A 15,472-nucleotide genomic window follows, 5' to 3' on the forward strand; every position below is an offset into this window, starting at 1 on the left:
GCAGAAACAAAAGGTAGGTTAAATAAGTTAAAAATGATAAAGGCTCATTTGTCTTTATTTTCATACTAAAAATGGTAAAAAAATAAATAATAAATTTCAGCCTTTTGTCTATCATGGAAATTTGGCAGTAAGTGTCTGGGTCAAAATTTAGTGGGTTATTAAAACATAATTTCATGAAGATTAAAGATAGGGTAAACAGTGACAGAAGAATGATAGGTTCCTTCCTCTGGGCACCCCGGGCGACCTCAGGAACCCGGGGCAGAGGCAGGGACTCGATCGGCGCCTCGTGGGCCACGAGGAGATCTACCTCCCAAGTCAGGGGGATCTTACTGGTGGAGATTCAGAAAGAGTTTGAAATGAGAGTCCGGACTCAGGTAGTGTGGTGCAACCCAGTCAGCGGCTTCGGCAGGGGGAGGCAGAGCTGGAGGACCAAGGAGCAGAGAACCGAGAAGCAGCTGCGTCACTCAAGGTCAACTCCGGGAGTCTGCTTCACCGGGAGCTGGAGGACTGAGGAGCCATTGCATCCCTCGAAGTCGACTCCAGGGCTCTGCTTCTCCAGAGAGCTGGAGGGCTGGAGAGCTGGAGGACTGAGGAGCAGCTGCGTCACTCAGGGTCAACTCCAGGGGTCTGCCTCCCCGAGCTTCGATACGCTCGGGATTTTATTGAGTACAGAAGCTTTTGGGGAGGGAAGGGGAGTAAGGAGTAGGGGAGGGGTCCAAGCAGCAGTGTGAAGTCTTTCTGCGAAGTTTTCTTCTGTGTTTTTTCTGTGAAGTCTTCTGCGGTCAGCTAGGTGTTACTTCTTTGCTCTAATATGCGCCCTAGTAAAGAAAGCAACATAATGTCCATCAATTCAGGTCTCTCTGGGTCACACAGGGCCGGGAGAATGTCCAAGACCCTTTTAACTTGATCCCGGAGCTCTGATTCCATATCTGGTGGTCCTTAGTTCTTGGGCCATCCACTCATGATGCGTTTACAAAGAATAGCAGGGGAGATGAATGGGAAATATCTGGATGAGGAAAATACATCCAAACAATAAATGTAAAGAAGAAATAAAACAGGTCATTTTGTGAGATCATAGAAATTTGGGTAGACAGAAAGTAAGAGTAAGGGAAGCTGAAGAGATCCCCAAACCTTAGAGACTAATGGCTTCATCCTGCTGAGACAAAGTGTATCTTCAAAATTTTCCATGTTAAAGTTTCAAAGATAATGAACTGCTCATTGACTGGTGAGCTTCTTCACAAACACTTGCCTTGGAGGACTCCTCTCTTTAGTGCCCTCAACTCCTTTCCTTGTTCCAACCAAGCAATCAGACTGGGTTTGAACAGTTGATACCCAGTCCATGGGTAAAGGTGTATTAATGAGAAAGGCTCATGGAAGAAAGGACAAACCTTCCTATGAATCAGGAAATCTATTTCTAATGAAAGCAGTAAAAATATTTCAAAAGGACTGAAAAGGCAAACATCTCTTTCTGTGCAAAAAGAATGTTTATCTCTGACCCCTGAAAGCCAAACTCACACATATATACACACATTTGCAAAGAACTATGACTATTCAAATAGGAAATGAGACAAAGAAATCTTTGTTCTGATGGGGAAACCACTAGAGCAGTGGTTCTCAAACCTTGGAGTACATCACAATCAACTGAAGTGCTTATTCAAACACAGAAGATGGGGAAACAAGCCCAGCTTTAAAATTTAAGTATGTCAAAAGTGGAGTCTGAGAATGTAAATTCCTAACAGAGTGACGGTATTGCTGTTGGTCCTAGGAACACATTTACAGAACAACCACAGCAGATTAAAACCCTATTAGTACAGGGACTATGTATCTGTTATATCTCATTATATTCAGATTTGGCATCACCAATGCTGGAACACAGTAAGTATATAATCTACATCTGTTCTCTAGCAGGTGATGAGGAATGATGGCAGCCTTACCTACTGTGACCAGGTTCTGATAGTTCTCCAGCATCACATCTCTGCATATGTTTCTCTGAGTGAGGTCCAGTAATGTCTACTCCACCTGGGTGAAGTCCACAGCCACATTGTCAAAGGTCACTGAGTCCTAAACTATCACACACATGCTGGTGTTAGCTATGAAATACCTCCACCAATGTTCAATGGGTAATGAGGACAGAAGACCCAATACCTACACAGGGTTATGACTTCTCTCATTGTTTTCCCAAGTTTCTATGATTCTATGTACTTTTTTCTATCTAGACTCACTCACTGCTGATCTCCTCCAATCATATGTCTTTGATGGCATCTCTTAAACATGACCTTATTTCAGCATAACCAAAGTAGGAGGTCTTCTTATCTTATTTCCCTCTATTGCAGCATACTCCTGAGTACACTACAGACACTTGATAAGTGTAGAATGACTGAATTCTTCTAGACAGGGACACTTACATCTTGTTTACCATCTGTCAGAGCACGCAGCGAGTAAGAAACATGCAGTTGGCATCCATGTGGTTCAAGATTGATTACTGAGATTATTTTCTGGCTTTTTTGCTTTAGGTATCTCTTGACACAGGTATGCCTAGAAGGAATGGACCCACCTGGTGGAATTAGGTATGTCATCCTGTAGGATATGCCTTTTACTTACTTGATGATAATTTTTCAGCCAGAGAATGACCATTCTTTCTGCCTCTGTGTTTTGCTCATGAAGGGAGAAAGGATCGCTACAAAGATTTCAGGGAAAAGAAGGAACACATCAGAATGCAGAATGACCATATTTTCCAGATTTACCTACCTGAAAGTCATTCCATCCTAGTTGAGATTCCCATGTATCCCTGGACACTCAAGCAATCTCACACAAATACACATGACTACCATAAAATGCCAGAGTAGTCCTGTCTCACCTGGAGTAATAAAAGTGGATTTTAAGCCATGCTGCCTATGAGGAAAAGGGTAATAGTCTTATTTTACATGTACAGAAACTAAAACCCTGAGAAATGTGATTCTTCATTTGCCCAAGCTGATAAAACTCATGAATGAGATTATGTAGCACTGATTTCCAAAGCACACGTACCAGGAAGCTGACTTAGATAACAGCATTCTTGGGCATACTTCAGCTGCTTCTAAATGAACCAGCAGCATGACTGCTCAGGCCCAGACCACTGGACTCTATTTTGTACTGGTGACCTTTACCATACTCTGAAAATGAGAATCTACAAGGACTTACCGTGGGTCAAATTGATGGCTGCCATCCTGGGAGGCTGATGCTAAAATGTGCCCGATGGGAAATCTGATGCCAAGATCCCTTCAGTGCAGCTTATGAATAAGTAGATAGGGCAATCTTTGTCACTCTTGACACAGGGTTATCTGAAGTACTGTTTCTTATCAATCATTAATCAACAAGCATTGCTTACTTGTCGTCAAACATCATACATTAGCTGTCTCTCTGTAGATGATATATGTGAAATTCACTAAGAATGGTATACTCTATAGCATGAATTTTAGTAACATCAATTACCATTTACTGAAAACCAGTACATGACAGAAGTCTCACTAGAAGCTTTACATATATAATCTCGCTTAATTATTGTAAGACTCTTTATAATAGATATCATTACCCCTGTGTAATAGCTGAAAAAAGCCAGATTCTGATAACACTAATAATTGGTGCAACATCATCCAGTTAGGAAATAGAGAACCAGAACTTGAATGCAGGTAAGTTTGTCTCAAAAACTTGATCTCCTGAGGTTGTTCTTATTCCCAAATGTGACCAGAAACTGATATCAACCTGCACTGTACACTATGGTTGTCACTAGCCACATATGCTATTGAGCACTTGATATGCAACTAGAAAAACAGGTTTTAAATTTTCTTTATTTTAATTAAATAAATTTTATATTTAAAATTGTTACTAGATTCACTTATTTGAAAACTTCAATATGTTTGGAAAAACTTGGATACCTGCATTGACTCTCTCAACTGTAATTTTTACGTGATGCAAGCACAAATCAAATGCATGTGATGAAAATTTCATGTGCTAAGGGTGCTAGACCAAGAAGGGTGGAATATAATAATAGATTGGGTCAAATTCATTGACATGGGTGCAATTAATAGACAGTCTGGATTTAATATATTAGCTGATAGACCTTGGAATGGCTCTAACAGCTTACTTGCTTAGATTGAAACTGAGACTCAATTGAGACCTAGAGTAATGAGTTGATATGTCAGAGCTTCCCCAGCAAAATATGATGGAGTGAATCTAGAGAGATAGGAATGTTACACTGTGTTTATCATGTTGTGTGCACCCCCAATTCCCCATTCTATGTTGAGGGAACGGAAGACTCTTAACAAAGATATTGAGCAATAGATTAATAAGTAGAGCACCTCCATCCTTGAAAAGCTCTGTGAATATTTTCCTTTATAGGCCAGGTATAACTGGAGAGGATATCATCATTGAGATGATTTCCCTGATTTCATTGGTGATGATGAGAACCCAGAGTAGCAGAAATCAAGTAGGTAGCACTTAATCTCCAAAGACAAAGTGGTACATAGACCATTAAGGGCATTGGGAATGAAGCAGGATCAGAATGCTTTGACCTGCTGAGATCTTTAGTGGTGGATAACTGATCCCAGGCTAATTCGTTCCTAGGAATGAAATACATACACAACCTATTACAGCATACAGCAGTGGTCAACAAACCCATCTCGAAAGGTCCATATAGTAAATTTTAGGCTTTGTGGGCCAAATAGTCTCTGTTACTAAACTCAACTCTGCCATTGTAGTAGGAAAGAAGCCACAGACAATATGTAACCAAATGAATATGGTATGTTCATATAAAAATGTATTTACAAAAACAGGTGGAGGGTCAGATTTGGCCCAGGGTCTATAGTTTGCCAACTTGTATAGTAGAATTTTGCTTGATGTTTGTAACAAGAAGTCTCCAGTCTGGTAAGCAAAAATCTGACTTGAATCACTACACTGGAAAAACACAGCCCACTTCCCTATTCCCAGACACAGATCAGTTCACAAACTTAGAATCCTTTCATCAAAGGAAAGACCCTGTACCATCACCACAATCAGTAGTATAAATCTTCCTTCAAACCCTCCACAAAGGGATTTGCAGTCATTTTCTAGAGTGAGTATGGATTGAGGAAAAGGAAATACCCAAATGGGCTCTAAGATGACACTACTTCCTAGGTATCCAAAGTACCATTGTGGCCCACCACCAGTCAAAGTGGAGGTTTATGCTTGTCAGGTGATGGATGAAGTCTTAACTCCACTGAAATCATATTGGGCCCGGCTAAACCAAAGACCCACCGTGTGGTTATTTCTCCAGTTCCTAAATGTATAATTGGAACATAGACATTCTTGGCTCTTGGCAGAATTCCCTTAAATTAGCTTTCTGACCCATGGGGTGAGGACTGTTATGGTAGGGAAAGCTAAATGGAGGATCCTGGAATTCCTCACCACTTGACATAATAATCTAGAAATAATACAACATTGCTCGGGGAATTGCCAAAACTAATGCCAACATCCAACTTGCCTGAGGACAGGGAAATAGGGAATTGGTCTTGAAGAAGTAAACCGTAGGTATCAATAACAACCTGGAGACCAATTCCAGAAACATAAACTGCAGTATTTCTGTATGTTTTCTCTATGCTTATTATATGTATTTGTTTTCTATATGCAAGGATATAAATATACTAACCATCCACTTCTTCATCATTCCTATTTTCATTAATATAAAAGTTACAAGATAACATTACAATTTAGTCTTTACCTAACAGAATGTTCATGAGATAGTAACTAAATTTGAGGAGTGCTCTGGCCTGTGATGGGATAAAAATGACTCAATATAAATTTATAACTTCCTGATAGAATGTAATTTTCTTTTTTGAGGAAGATTGGCCCTACACTAACATCTGTTGCCAAACTTACTCTTTTTTTCTTTTTCCTCCCCAAAACCCCAGTACGTAGTTGTATATCATAGTTGTAGAGTTGTAGCTCCTCTACATGGGACACCACCTCAGCATGGCCTGACGAGTGGTGAGTAGGTTCGCGCCCAGGATCTGAACCAACAAACTCCAGGCTGCCAAGGCGGAATGCGCAAACTTAACCGCTGCACCACCAGGCCGGCCCCTAGAATGCAATTTTAAGTGTACTACATCAACTACAAAAGATTTTGTAAAAGATCTTTTGAAGCCTCTAGACTGGAAGTTGGCAAACTACAGCACACAGGCCTGTTTTCATAAAAAAAAATGTTTTCTTGGAACAAAGCCATACTTATGTGTTTACTAAGGTTTATGACTGCTTGTGCACTATACAGGCAAATCTGAGTAATTCCAGACCTTATGCTTTGCAGAGCATAAAGTACTAACTACCTGGACCTTTTTAGAGAAAGAGTTTGCCAGTCTGTTTACTGGGCCCAATTACTAGTTTACAGGAATTACAAGAAATGAAGGAAACATTTAAACACACCATAAAAATAAAATCAGGAATATCAAAAAATGTGAGTTTCTAAAAGAACACATGACTCTTCAAAGTCAATATTTTGAAGAAACAATAGCTCTGTTCTAGCTTAAAAGAGACTAAGAAAACCATAAACAATTGTCATATATAATCCTTGATAGAGTCCTAGATCCAAAAACATTTTGGAACAATGAGGAGAATTTTAGTTTTTACAGAGTAGATATTAGATGATATTTTAATTTTCTTGGGTGAAACAATAGTATTATGATTTTAGTCCTTATCTTAAAGAGAAGTATTACCAAGTATTTAAGGGTTGAGTATCATGTCTGCAATTTAATTTCTACTTATTCTCAAAGCGTTCACCAAAAAATGTATTTCTTTATCTAGAGAGAGAGAGCAAACTTGCAAAATGCTAAATGGATGAATCTACTTCAATGGACACTGCTTGTACTGTTGTTTATGTAACCACAGGACCAGTTCAAACTGGCCCTCTCATAGCAAAGTTATCTTGCAGGGGTAGTGAGCCAAAACTGAAAGTCATATAGCCAGAGTATGGGCAGAGGAGAAAATTTTGACCCAAAATAACACCTAGAACCAAAGATTCTCCCCCTTATGGAACCCAAAGGACTGGACATAACCAGAACTCAAAGGATGGTCCCTTTTCAGAAGTGAGGGGCCTATTGTCCAGGAAGATCCAGTGTTAAACCCCTTTCCATACCTTATCATAAATGGTCTTGTTTAGAGTCCTTCCAATGGAAACTTGTCCTGCCAGCTCTTTCGCATACCAGCCTGCCATCCCTGATCCCTTAAATTTTACCCCAAACTCTGGATTGGGGAGACAGATTTGAGAGCCTTGCCTCCTGTCTTCTTGTAGTCAACCTTGCAATACAGCCTTTTCTTTTATCAATAACCTGTCCTATAGTTGCCTTTGATGCACATCAGGCAGTGGGCCCTTAGACAGTAATGATTTCTGGTGACCTGAAGGTACCTCGGACCTGTGACCACCTGCCTGAGGCTCTGTAGCTCCTGGCAAGATGTGGGTCTCAATGCTGAGCATAAGCAGCTGCCTGGACAATTTTGTCTAGAGGCTCAGCTGATTGGGTTTCCATTTCCCTGTTGCAAAAAGAAACTGCTTCTGGATCAGCTGTCTTTTGGGGGAGTGATCTTGTTAAAACACACTTATGTCTAAATTGTCTGATAACCTTGTCAGGATTGTGGGTTAGAGTCCCAACCTAGGGAGACAATATGAAAGGTTACAACCACTGAGGTTCTCAAAGCGTTGGGTTAGAGTCACGAACCATGTGTTAGAGTCCCAGCGTATTGGATTTCTCTGTTCATGTTTGTCTATGTCTGACCATTTTATTTGTCTGATAGAGGGACACTCTTGGATGGCCACAGCAAAGCTTTATGAGACCTGATATAAATAAGGGACCTACCAAACTGCCATCAGCCTCAGGGGGATTACATTGGCCATTAAAAGGAAAGTTCTGATTAGATAAGATCATTTAAGAAGGATAGGTATTAAGTCTTCTTTGAATGTTTGGTAGAATTCACCAGGGAAGCCGTCTGGTCCTGGACTTTTATTTTTGGGGAGGTTTTTGATTACTGTTTCGATCTCCTTACTGGTGATTGGTTTATTCAAATTCTCTATTTCTTGATCCAGTTTTGGAAGGTTGTATGATTCTAAGAATTTATCCATTTCTTCCAGATTGTCGAATTTGTTGGCATATAGCTTTTCATAGTATTCTCTTATAATCTTTTGTATTTCTGAGGTGTCTGTTGTAATGTCTCCTCTTTCATTTCTGATTTTACTTATTTGAGCCTTCTCTCTTTTTTTCTTGGTGAGTCTCGCTAAAGGTTTGTCAATTTTGTTTATCTTTTCAAAGAACCAGCTCTTGGTTTTATTAATTTTTTCTGTTGTTTTTTTAGTCTCTATTTCCTTTATTTCTGCTCTGATTTTCATTATTTCCCTTCTTCTACTGATTTTGGGCTTTGTTTGTTCTTCTTTTTCCACTTCCTTTAGGTGCATTGTTAGATTGTTTATTTGAGATTTTTCTTGTTTGTTGAGATAGGCCTGTATTGCTATAAACTTCCCTCTTAGAACCGCTTTTGCTGTATCCCATAAATTCTGGCATGTCGTATTTTCATTTTCATTTGTCTCCAGGTATTTTTTGATTTCTCCTTTGATTTCTTCGTTGACCCAATCATTGTTCAGTAGCATTTTGTTTAATCTCCATGTATTTGTGGCTTTTCTGATTTTCCTTCCTATAGTTGATTTCTGGTTTCATACTGTTGTGGTCAGAAAAGATGCTTGGTATTATTTCAGTCTTCTTAAATTTATGTAGACTTGTTTTGTGGCCTAATATGTGATCAATCCTGGATAATGTTCCATGTGCATTTGAAAAGAACATGTATTTTTCGGTTTTTGGATGGAATACTCTGTATATATCTACTAGGTCCATCTGTTCTAGTGTGTTGTTTAAGGCCAGTGTTTCCTTATTGATCTTCTGTTTGGATGATCTATCCATTGGTGTCAGTGGAGTGTTAAAGTCCCCTACTATTATTGTGTTACTATCTATTTCTCTTTTTATGTCTGTTAATAATTTCTTTATATATTTAGGTGCTCCCACATTGGGTGCGTAGATATTTACAAGTGTTATTCCTCTTGTTGGATTGTTCCCTTGATCATTATGTAGTGCCCTTCTTTGTCTCTTTTTACAGTTTTTGTTTTAAAGTCTATTTTGTCTGATATGAGTATTGCTACCCCAGCTTTCTTTTTATTGCCATTTGTGTGGAGTATCTCTTTCTATCCCTTCACTTTCAGTTTGTGAGTGTCTTTAGGTCTGAAATGTGTCTCCTGTATGCAGCATATATATGGGTCTTGTTGTTTTATCCAATCAGCCCCCCTATGCCTTTTAATTGGAGCGTTTAGTCCATTGACGTTTAAAGTAGCTATTGATAAGTATGTACTTACTGCCATTTTTTAACTTTTTTTTTCTCAGTGTTTTTGTAGTCCTCCTCTGTTCCTTTCTCCTTCTATACAGAATTGATGGTCTCTTTAGTTTGACCTCTGTCAGAAAGCTCTACTCTTTAACTCCCCTCCTCCCTCATTTTATGTTTTTGATATCATATCTAACCTCTTTTTTGTGCATTTGTATCCATTACCCTCTTATCATGGAAATAGATAATTTTTCCTATTTGTGGTCTTCTCTTTTCTTCTGAATCAGTCCCTTTAACATTTCTTGTAGCACTGATTTCTTGGTGACAAACTCCTTTAATTTTTGCTTGTCTGGGAAACTTTTATCTCTCCTTCCTTTGCGTTTTCAATGTCATGACATCTTCTGTAAATCTTTTATTTTATTCTGTTTCAAATATGTATATCTGTATTTATTTTTGTGAAATAGCACTGATACCTGGCATTCTTCACTTATTCAGGAATGGTTTTAACGTATCTCTGGTAATCATGTCTGGGGTTTTCAGTGGATGACCTTTGTGGAGTTAATAGGATCTTTTAAAATACTGATTTAGTAACACATTTTATCAAGAGTTGTTCATGTGCATCATCAAATGTGTTTTATGCATCTATTGAATTGATATCTATTTTGCTGTTATGTTTCATGGTTTTCTGTACAAATCATTAATTTTTCTGTAGCCAAAGAAGTCTGTTTTTTTAAGATAATATCTGGATTTCTTGCCATGCCTTTCTTGCCAACTCTAGATTGTATACAGATTTTATACTTTTCTTCTTAAATGTATTATATTTAAAGACATTAAAGTTTTTAATCCTCATGTAATATGTTTTGACATGTGGTATGGGGTAGTAGATCCAATTACTTTTTTTCCTAGAGAAAATATGGCTAATTGCTTTAGCATCATTTGTTGATAAAACTGGTCTTGATCTACTGATTTGAAACTCCACTTTTATTAAGCAATAAATTCTGTATCGGTTTCTAGACTCTTGTGTGCTAGTAATATATTTACTTGTGCCCATGTCACACTCTTAAATATAGTGGTTTTATAGAAGTTTTATGTTTAGTGATAAATATATAATGGTAGGTAATAATTGCCGCATCTTACGGTTTTAGGTGCTCAGCTTGGGTACTTGACAGGTTAGCTGGTAGTGTGTGCAGGCAGGTGGGTTTGCTGTTGGGGTCTGTACATTCGAAGGAGCGAATACCTCTTTCAGTGTTTACAGACTGCTTTCACTAGATAAAGAACATCATCTCTCTGGTCCCTGAGCTGATGGTTTTGCCTCTGGGATCATAGTTGAGTGGAGACGGAGCCAAGTCACGTGGCTGCTGCTGGGTCTGTGGTAGTGTCTCTGACTGGTAGTCCTATTACCAGGGAAATTGACCCTGTCTGGTCCCTGGGAGGACAGGACTGCCTCCAGGACCTTGGTCAATAGAGCTGATACTGGGACAAAGGTTCTCTTCAGGGTCCACAGATGAAAGGACTATTACTAGTTGTGTGGACACATGTGGCTCCCATGAGGTCAGTTGGCAGATTCCTGAGTAGGCGGGAATGGCCCCAGACCACAGCTGAGACAGTCCTGGGGTTTCCTGTCACAGGGCTGCTTTAGGGTCCACAGCCAATACCAAGTTCTGCAGGCCTGCCTCAGGGGGCACTCATGGGTGTGTCTCCTGCTGGGTCCCTGCGTGGGCATAACTTGTCCTTCCTCATGGCTGGGAGGATCTGGAGCTGAGATGGACTGCTTCAAGATCTACAGTGAGACCAATGTCAGCAGGCCTGCCTTCAGGGACACAGATGGGTGTGTCTCCTTCTGGATTCCTACCTGGGAAAGGACACTGTAGACCACAGCTGCAAGAGTCTGGAGCTGGGTCACAGGCTGCTCAGGGTCTGCATCTTGGACTAAGGACATCAGGCCTGTTACCTGAGGCATGAATGGGCATGACTCCTTCCTGGGCCTTGATGGGTGCTGGTGGCAAGAGCAATGCCCAATGCAGCTCTAGCCAAGTCCACATCAGGCGTGTTTCCAGATCTGTAGTCGGGACCACAGTCAGCGAGTCTGCCACCTGGGAATACATCCACTTTTGCAAAATTGCCTTCCTTGTTCAGGGCTGTCCTGGAGTTTTGCAGCCTTTTGCCTAAATTCCAAAACTTCCGCAAGGGTACTTTTGGTGTCCATGGATGGCTGCCAAATTATTGTTGCCGTGGGAGGATATGAGTGGGGGACCTTGTACTCTGCCGTGTTGCTCAGGTCCCAGGAATTTAAATGTGCTTCAACTTTAGGATACCTGTTTACATTTATTTATCACATAGATATATCAAAGCAAAAGAGAGCAAGTTCAATAGAATACAAAACGTATTTGATCATTTTTAATAGCCATTGCTGCAAATGATGCATGTGTTGTGGGAGGGGGAGGGATTCAGGCTCTCAAACTAGAGAAATAAGTATATATCTTTAAACTCATAAATAATGTTGATTTTTTAAATAAGTGATAACATTCAATTGATCATGGAAGCATTAAGAAATGACAATGAACATGCAAAGTGACAAGAGATTTTCACATATTGAGGGATATGGGGTAACTATTTGGGTTCGAAACTGATTCAGCATGAACTAAAAAGCCTGACTTATGGCCTATCAAACATACATTGTACATCTGCTTTAACCATTAAAGTAAAGAATGCACTCTCTTAAGATACGAATGCATGCTTCCCCTCCTATGCCCTATTGGTAACACCCCAGTGGTAATGTCCTGTTGGTAATGCCCTCATTAGTCCATTTCCTGACATCAGGGTCACGTTGACCTGCTAATTTGCAGCTGAATACCTCTTCAAAATTTGATAAATATGTATCCTGGGCGTGTTTAATATATAATTGTGTGGGAGATCAAGATTTGGCCACCCTGAAATATATCTCTTTACCATGATTGTTTTTTCTGACGGACATTTGACCTCCCCCACTAACTGCCTAAAGAATTTGACATAGTAACTCCTTCCTGGAACAGATCTTCTATCTGATGGCTGTAATATAATGTAAAATAGATGTTACAATAGGAAAGGCACCAACAAGCCCATCTTATGGGAAGTTCTGTCTCTCTGGCCACATTCTCTGGATGGCCCTTCGGGGAGTTGCCAGACAATCATTTACATTTATAAGGGAAATCTCCATTTGTAAAGGTATCTCCCTCTCTGTTTTGGGAAGAGGGGGGATGACCTCATTTCTAGAAACTTATCATTGTGGAAAGTGAGGCCTTAAATCTGCATAATAACCTTACCCTTGTTTATTTACAATGCTTTAGTGGTAATCTTCTGTAACTGACTCCCCCCACCCCCAACATTCTCCTTTGTCATTGGCTGAACATGGTATTTAAGACGAGAATTTCTGCTATTGTGTGGAGAAACGCAGTGTCCCTGCTTTCTCCCCTGTATACATGTTATTAAACTTGGTATTTTCTCCTGCTAACGTGTCTTGTTAATTATTTGGCCAGCCATAAGAACCTTAAGGGAAAGGGAAGAGGGAGATTCTCCCTTCCCCCCCCCCCCCCGACAGTTTTGGCGTAGCTGGCAGGATCCCCACTGGTTGGCAAGTTGCCTTCTCTGGCTGGAAGAACTGCCTTCTCCTTGGGCCACTGCAGATGATGAGATACAGGAACACCTGACAACACCTGACGAAAGCCAGCAAAAGGTAAGATTTCTTACCACGTCAGCCTCCAGAATCTGTATCTGCGGGGTCTGGTGAAAGCAAGTGGTGAGAATTTTTTTCTCTTTCTAAATTTAGATTGGCAGGAGAAAATATTTGGGAAACTAGTTTCTTGTGCTTTTAGTGACTCTAGTAAATTTGGTAGAGAACTCTTAGTTTTGATTTTGATCCCTTTTCCTCCCAGAGTAGTCTCTGTCTTGTTCTGTGCCCTGAGAACTTGGCTTTGTGACCAGTGAGAATATTCTCCTTGGTCTCCACCATACAGAAGGTGCATTTACCGGAGTGCACCTTGGTGGCCAGTCGAGTAGACTGGGGTTCCGAACTGTCTTTGTCCGGCTGTGCCAAGGTCTCAGGGAAGTTTGTCATAAGGGCCCAGTCCATTAAGGGCTTTTGTCGTCTTAATCTTCGTTGCTTGTTAGTGTTGGAAAAATCCCATTCCAGTATCGCCTGCCTGGTGTCACAGATTAGCGGGTCTGTGACTGGAGGCATCCCACACTATTGTGGGAGACCGGAAACACCGTTTTCACCACACCATCCTTACCGCCTGTGCAATGAAGGTCTTCACTTTCTCTGAATATCTTTGGGAGTGAATTCTGTGAATCATGGGGGCTACATCATCTGCGCCCTCACCAGGGACGCCTCTTGCGTCCATGGTAAAGATTTATTCTAAGCGTGGAAAGTTACCTCCGGGTCTTTCCTTAAAAAGGCTTATTGGATCGAGTCACTATTGGAATAAATATACAAATGAAGATCCTACACGTCAATGGCCAGACGATGGATCCTTTGAATTGGAAAAACTTCTAAATTGGGGAAAAAAAATGTTTTGAGAGCTCTCACATAATTATTTAATTGGTACCTAAAAAAAGGCCAGAAAAAGAAAAGGAAAAATTTGAATAGCCTTAAGACTTTGACTCAGGTTACAATTGAATTGAGAACATGTAAATGTGTAAGTGTTGATAAGATTATAAAGGTTGGAATGTTTGAGCTAATTTTATATAAAGAGGTTACATCAACTTTGCCTGAGTATGTTTTAAAATGTCTGACTGGGAATGCTTCTGTGGGGGAAGAGGGAGAATCTCCCTCTGCCCTTTCCCTTAAGGTTCTTATGGCTGGCTAAATAATTAACAAGACAGGTTAGCAGGAGAAAATAATACCAAGTTTAATAACATGTATACATGGGAGAAAGCAGGGACACTGTGTTTCTCCACACAATAACAGAAATTGTCATCTTAAATACCATGTTCAGCCAATGACAAAGGAGAATGTTGGGGGTGGGGGGAGTCAGTTACAGGAGATTACCACTAAAGCACAGTAAACAAGAGTAAGGTTATTGTGCAGATTTAAGGCCTCACCTTTCACATTGATGAGCCTCTAGAAATGAGGCCATCCCCCCTCTTCCCAAAACAGAGAGGGAGATACCTTTACAAATGGAGATTTCCCTTATAAATGTAAATGATTGTCTGGCAACTCCTCGCAGGGCCATCCAGAGAATGTGGCCAGAGAGACAGAACTTCCGATAAGATGGGCTTGTTGGTGCCTTTCCTATTGTAACATTTATCCTACGTTATCTTTACAGCCATCATGATAGATCTGTTCCAGGAAGGAGCCACCATGTCAAATTCTTTAGGCAGTTAGTGGGGGAGGTCCAATGTCCCTCAGAGAAAACAATCAAGGTAAAGAGATATATTTTAGGATGGCCATATCTTGATCTCCCACACTTCCCTTGTCCAAAATTATAAGACCAAGACCTATTGATTAAAAGTCTTAATGAAAACTATGTTTAGAGGTATAAGAGGTGATGAAATTTTGTAAAAAAACTGATGTTATTTCTATTACAGAACTGGTTAACAAAAATAATAATTTAAATGATGGCTAATTTTATCTAATGTTTTATGAAGTCTTGTAGGCAGTCTAAATAATTATTAGGAACAAGTGAGTAAATAGTTGTGAAAAAGATGAATGTTGGGTGAACTTTAAACAATAATTATGTGTTATGGTGGTTACAGCTTCCAAACTCTTGTTGGTGACTTAAAACTTTAGAGTTTTGCTAAATTTTATGATAAAAATTCATTGAGTGTCTAGATCATTTCCAAATAAGATAAGATATTAGACATCGATTGCTAAATGTACATTTGTCTACTTTTGGTTTTTCATTACAGGAAAACTAAAAGGTATTTTGGGTCTATTGGTAAACATGTGTTTTATTAAAAGATTGTACTGTAAAGTAACATATTTCTAGAAATTCTGAAGTGTTTATAAATTTATCAAGCCGTAAAATGCTACTGTAAAAAAAGTTTATAATTGTTTACTTACTTTTTACTTACAAATTAAGGTTTTTAAGGGTTAAAATTTCTAATTAGTATATGTGATTGAAGCTACTAA

At 39.7% G+C, this 15,472-nt stretch overlaps 1 protein-coding gene across 2 annotated transcripts in view; it reads left to right on the plus strand.

Annotated features, from left to right (window-relative positions):
• The first annotated feature begins 750 nt into the window (after window positions 1-750).
• Window positions 751-15,472, plus strand: part of LOC131394440 (olfactory receptor 7E178-like) — a 35,192-nt gene continuing 20,470 nt past the window's right edge. Inside the window, exons 1-2 of one of the 2 annotated variants that reach the window (XM_058525808.1) lie at window positions 751-2,050; window positions 2,514-2,567. The gene's annotated coding sequence lies outside the window, so the exon portion shown is untranslated. Of the gene's footprint in view, window positions 2,568-15,472 lie in introns of both variants that reach the window. The other variant, XM_058525809.1, reaches the window with a different exon arrangement.

This window comes from Diceros bicornis, chromosome 30 (genome assembly GCF_020826845.1).
Source record: "Diceros bicornis minor isolate mBicDic1 chromosome 30, mDicBic1.mat.cur, whole genome shotgun sequence".
In the NCBI taxonomy this organism is placed as follows: domain Eukaryota; kingdom Metazoa; phylum Chordata; class Mammalia; order Perissodactyla; family Rhinocerotidae; genus Diceros; species Diceros bicornis.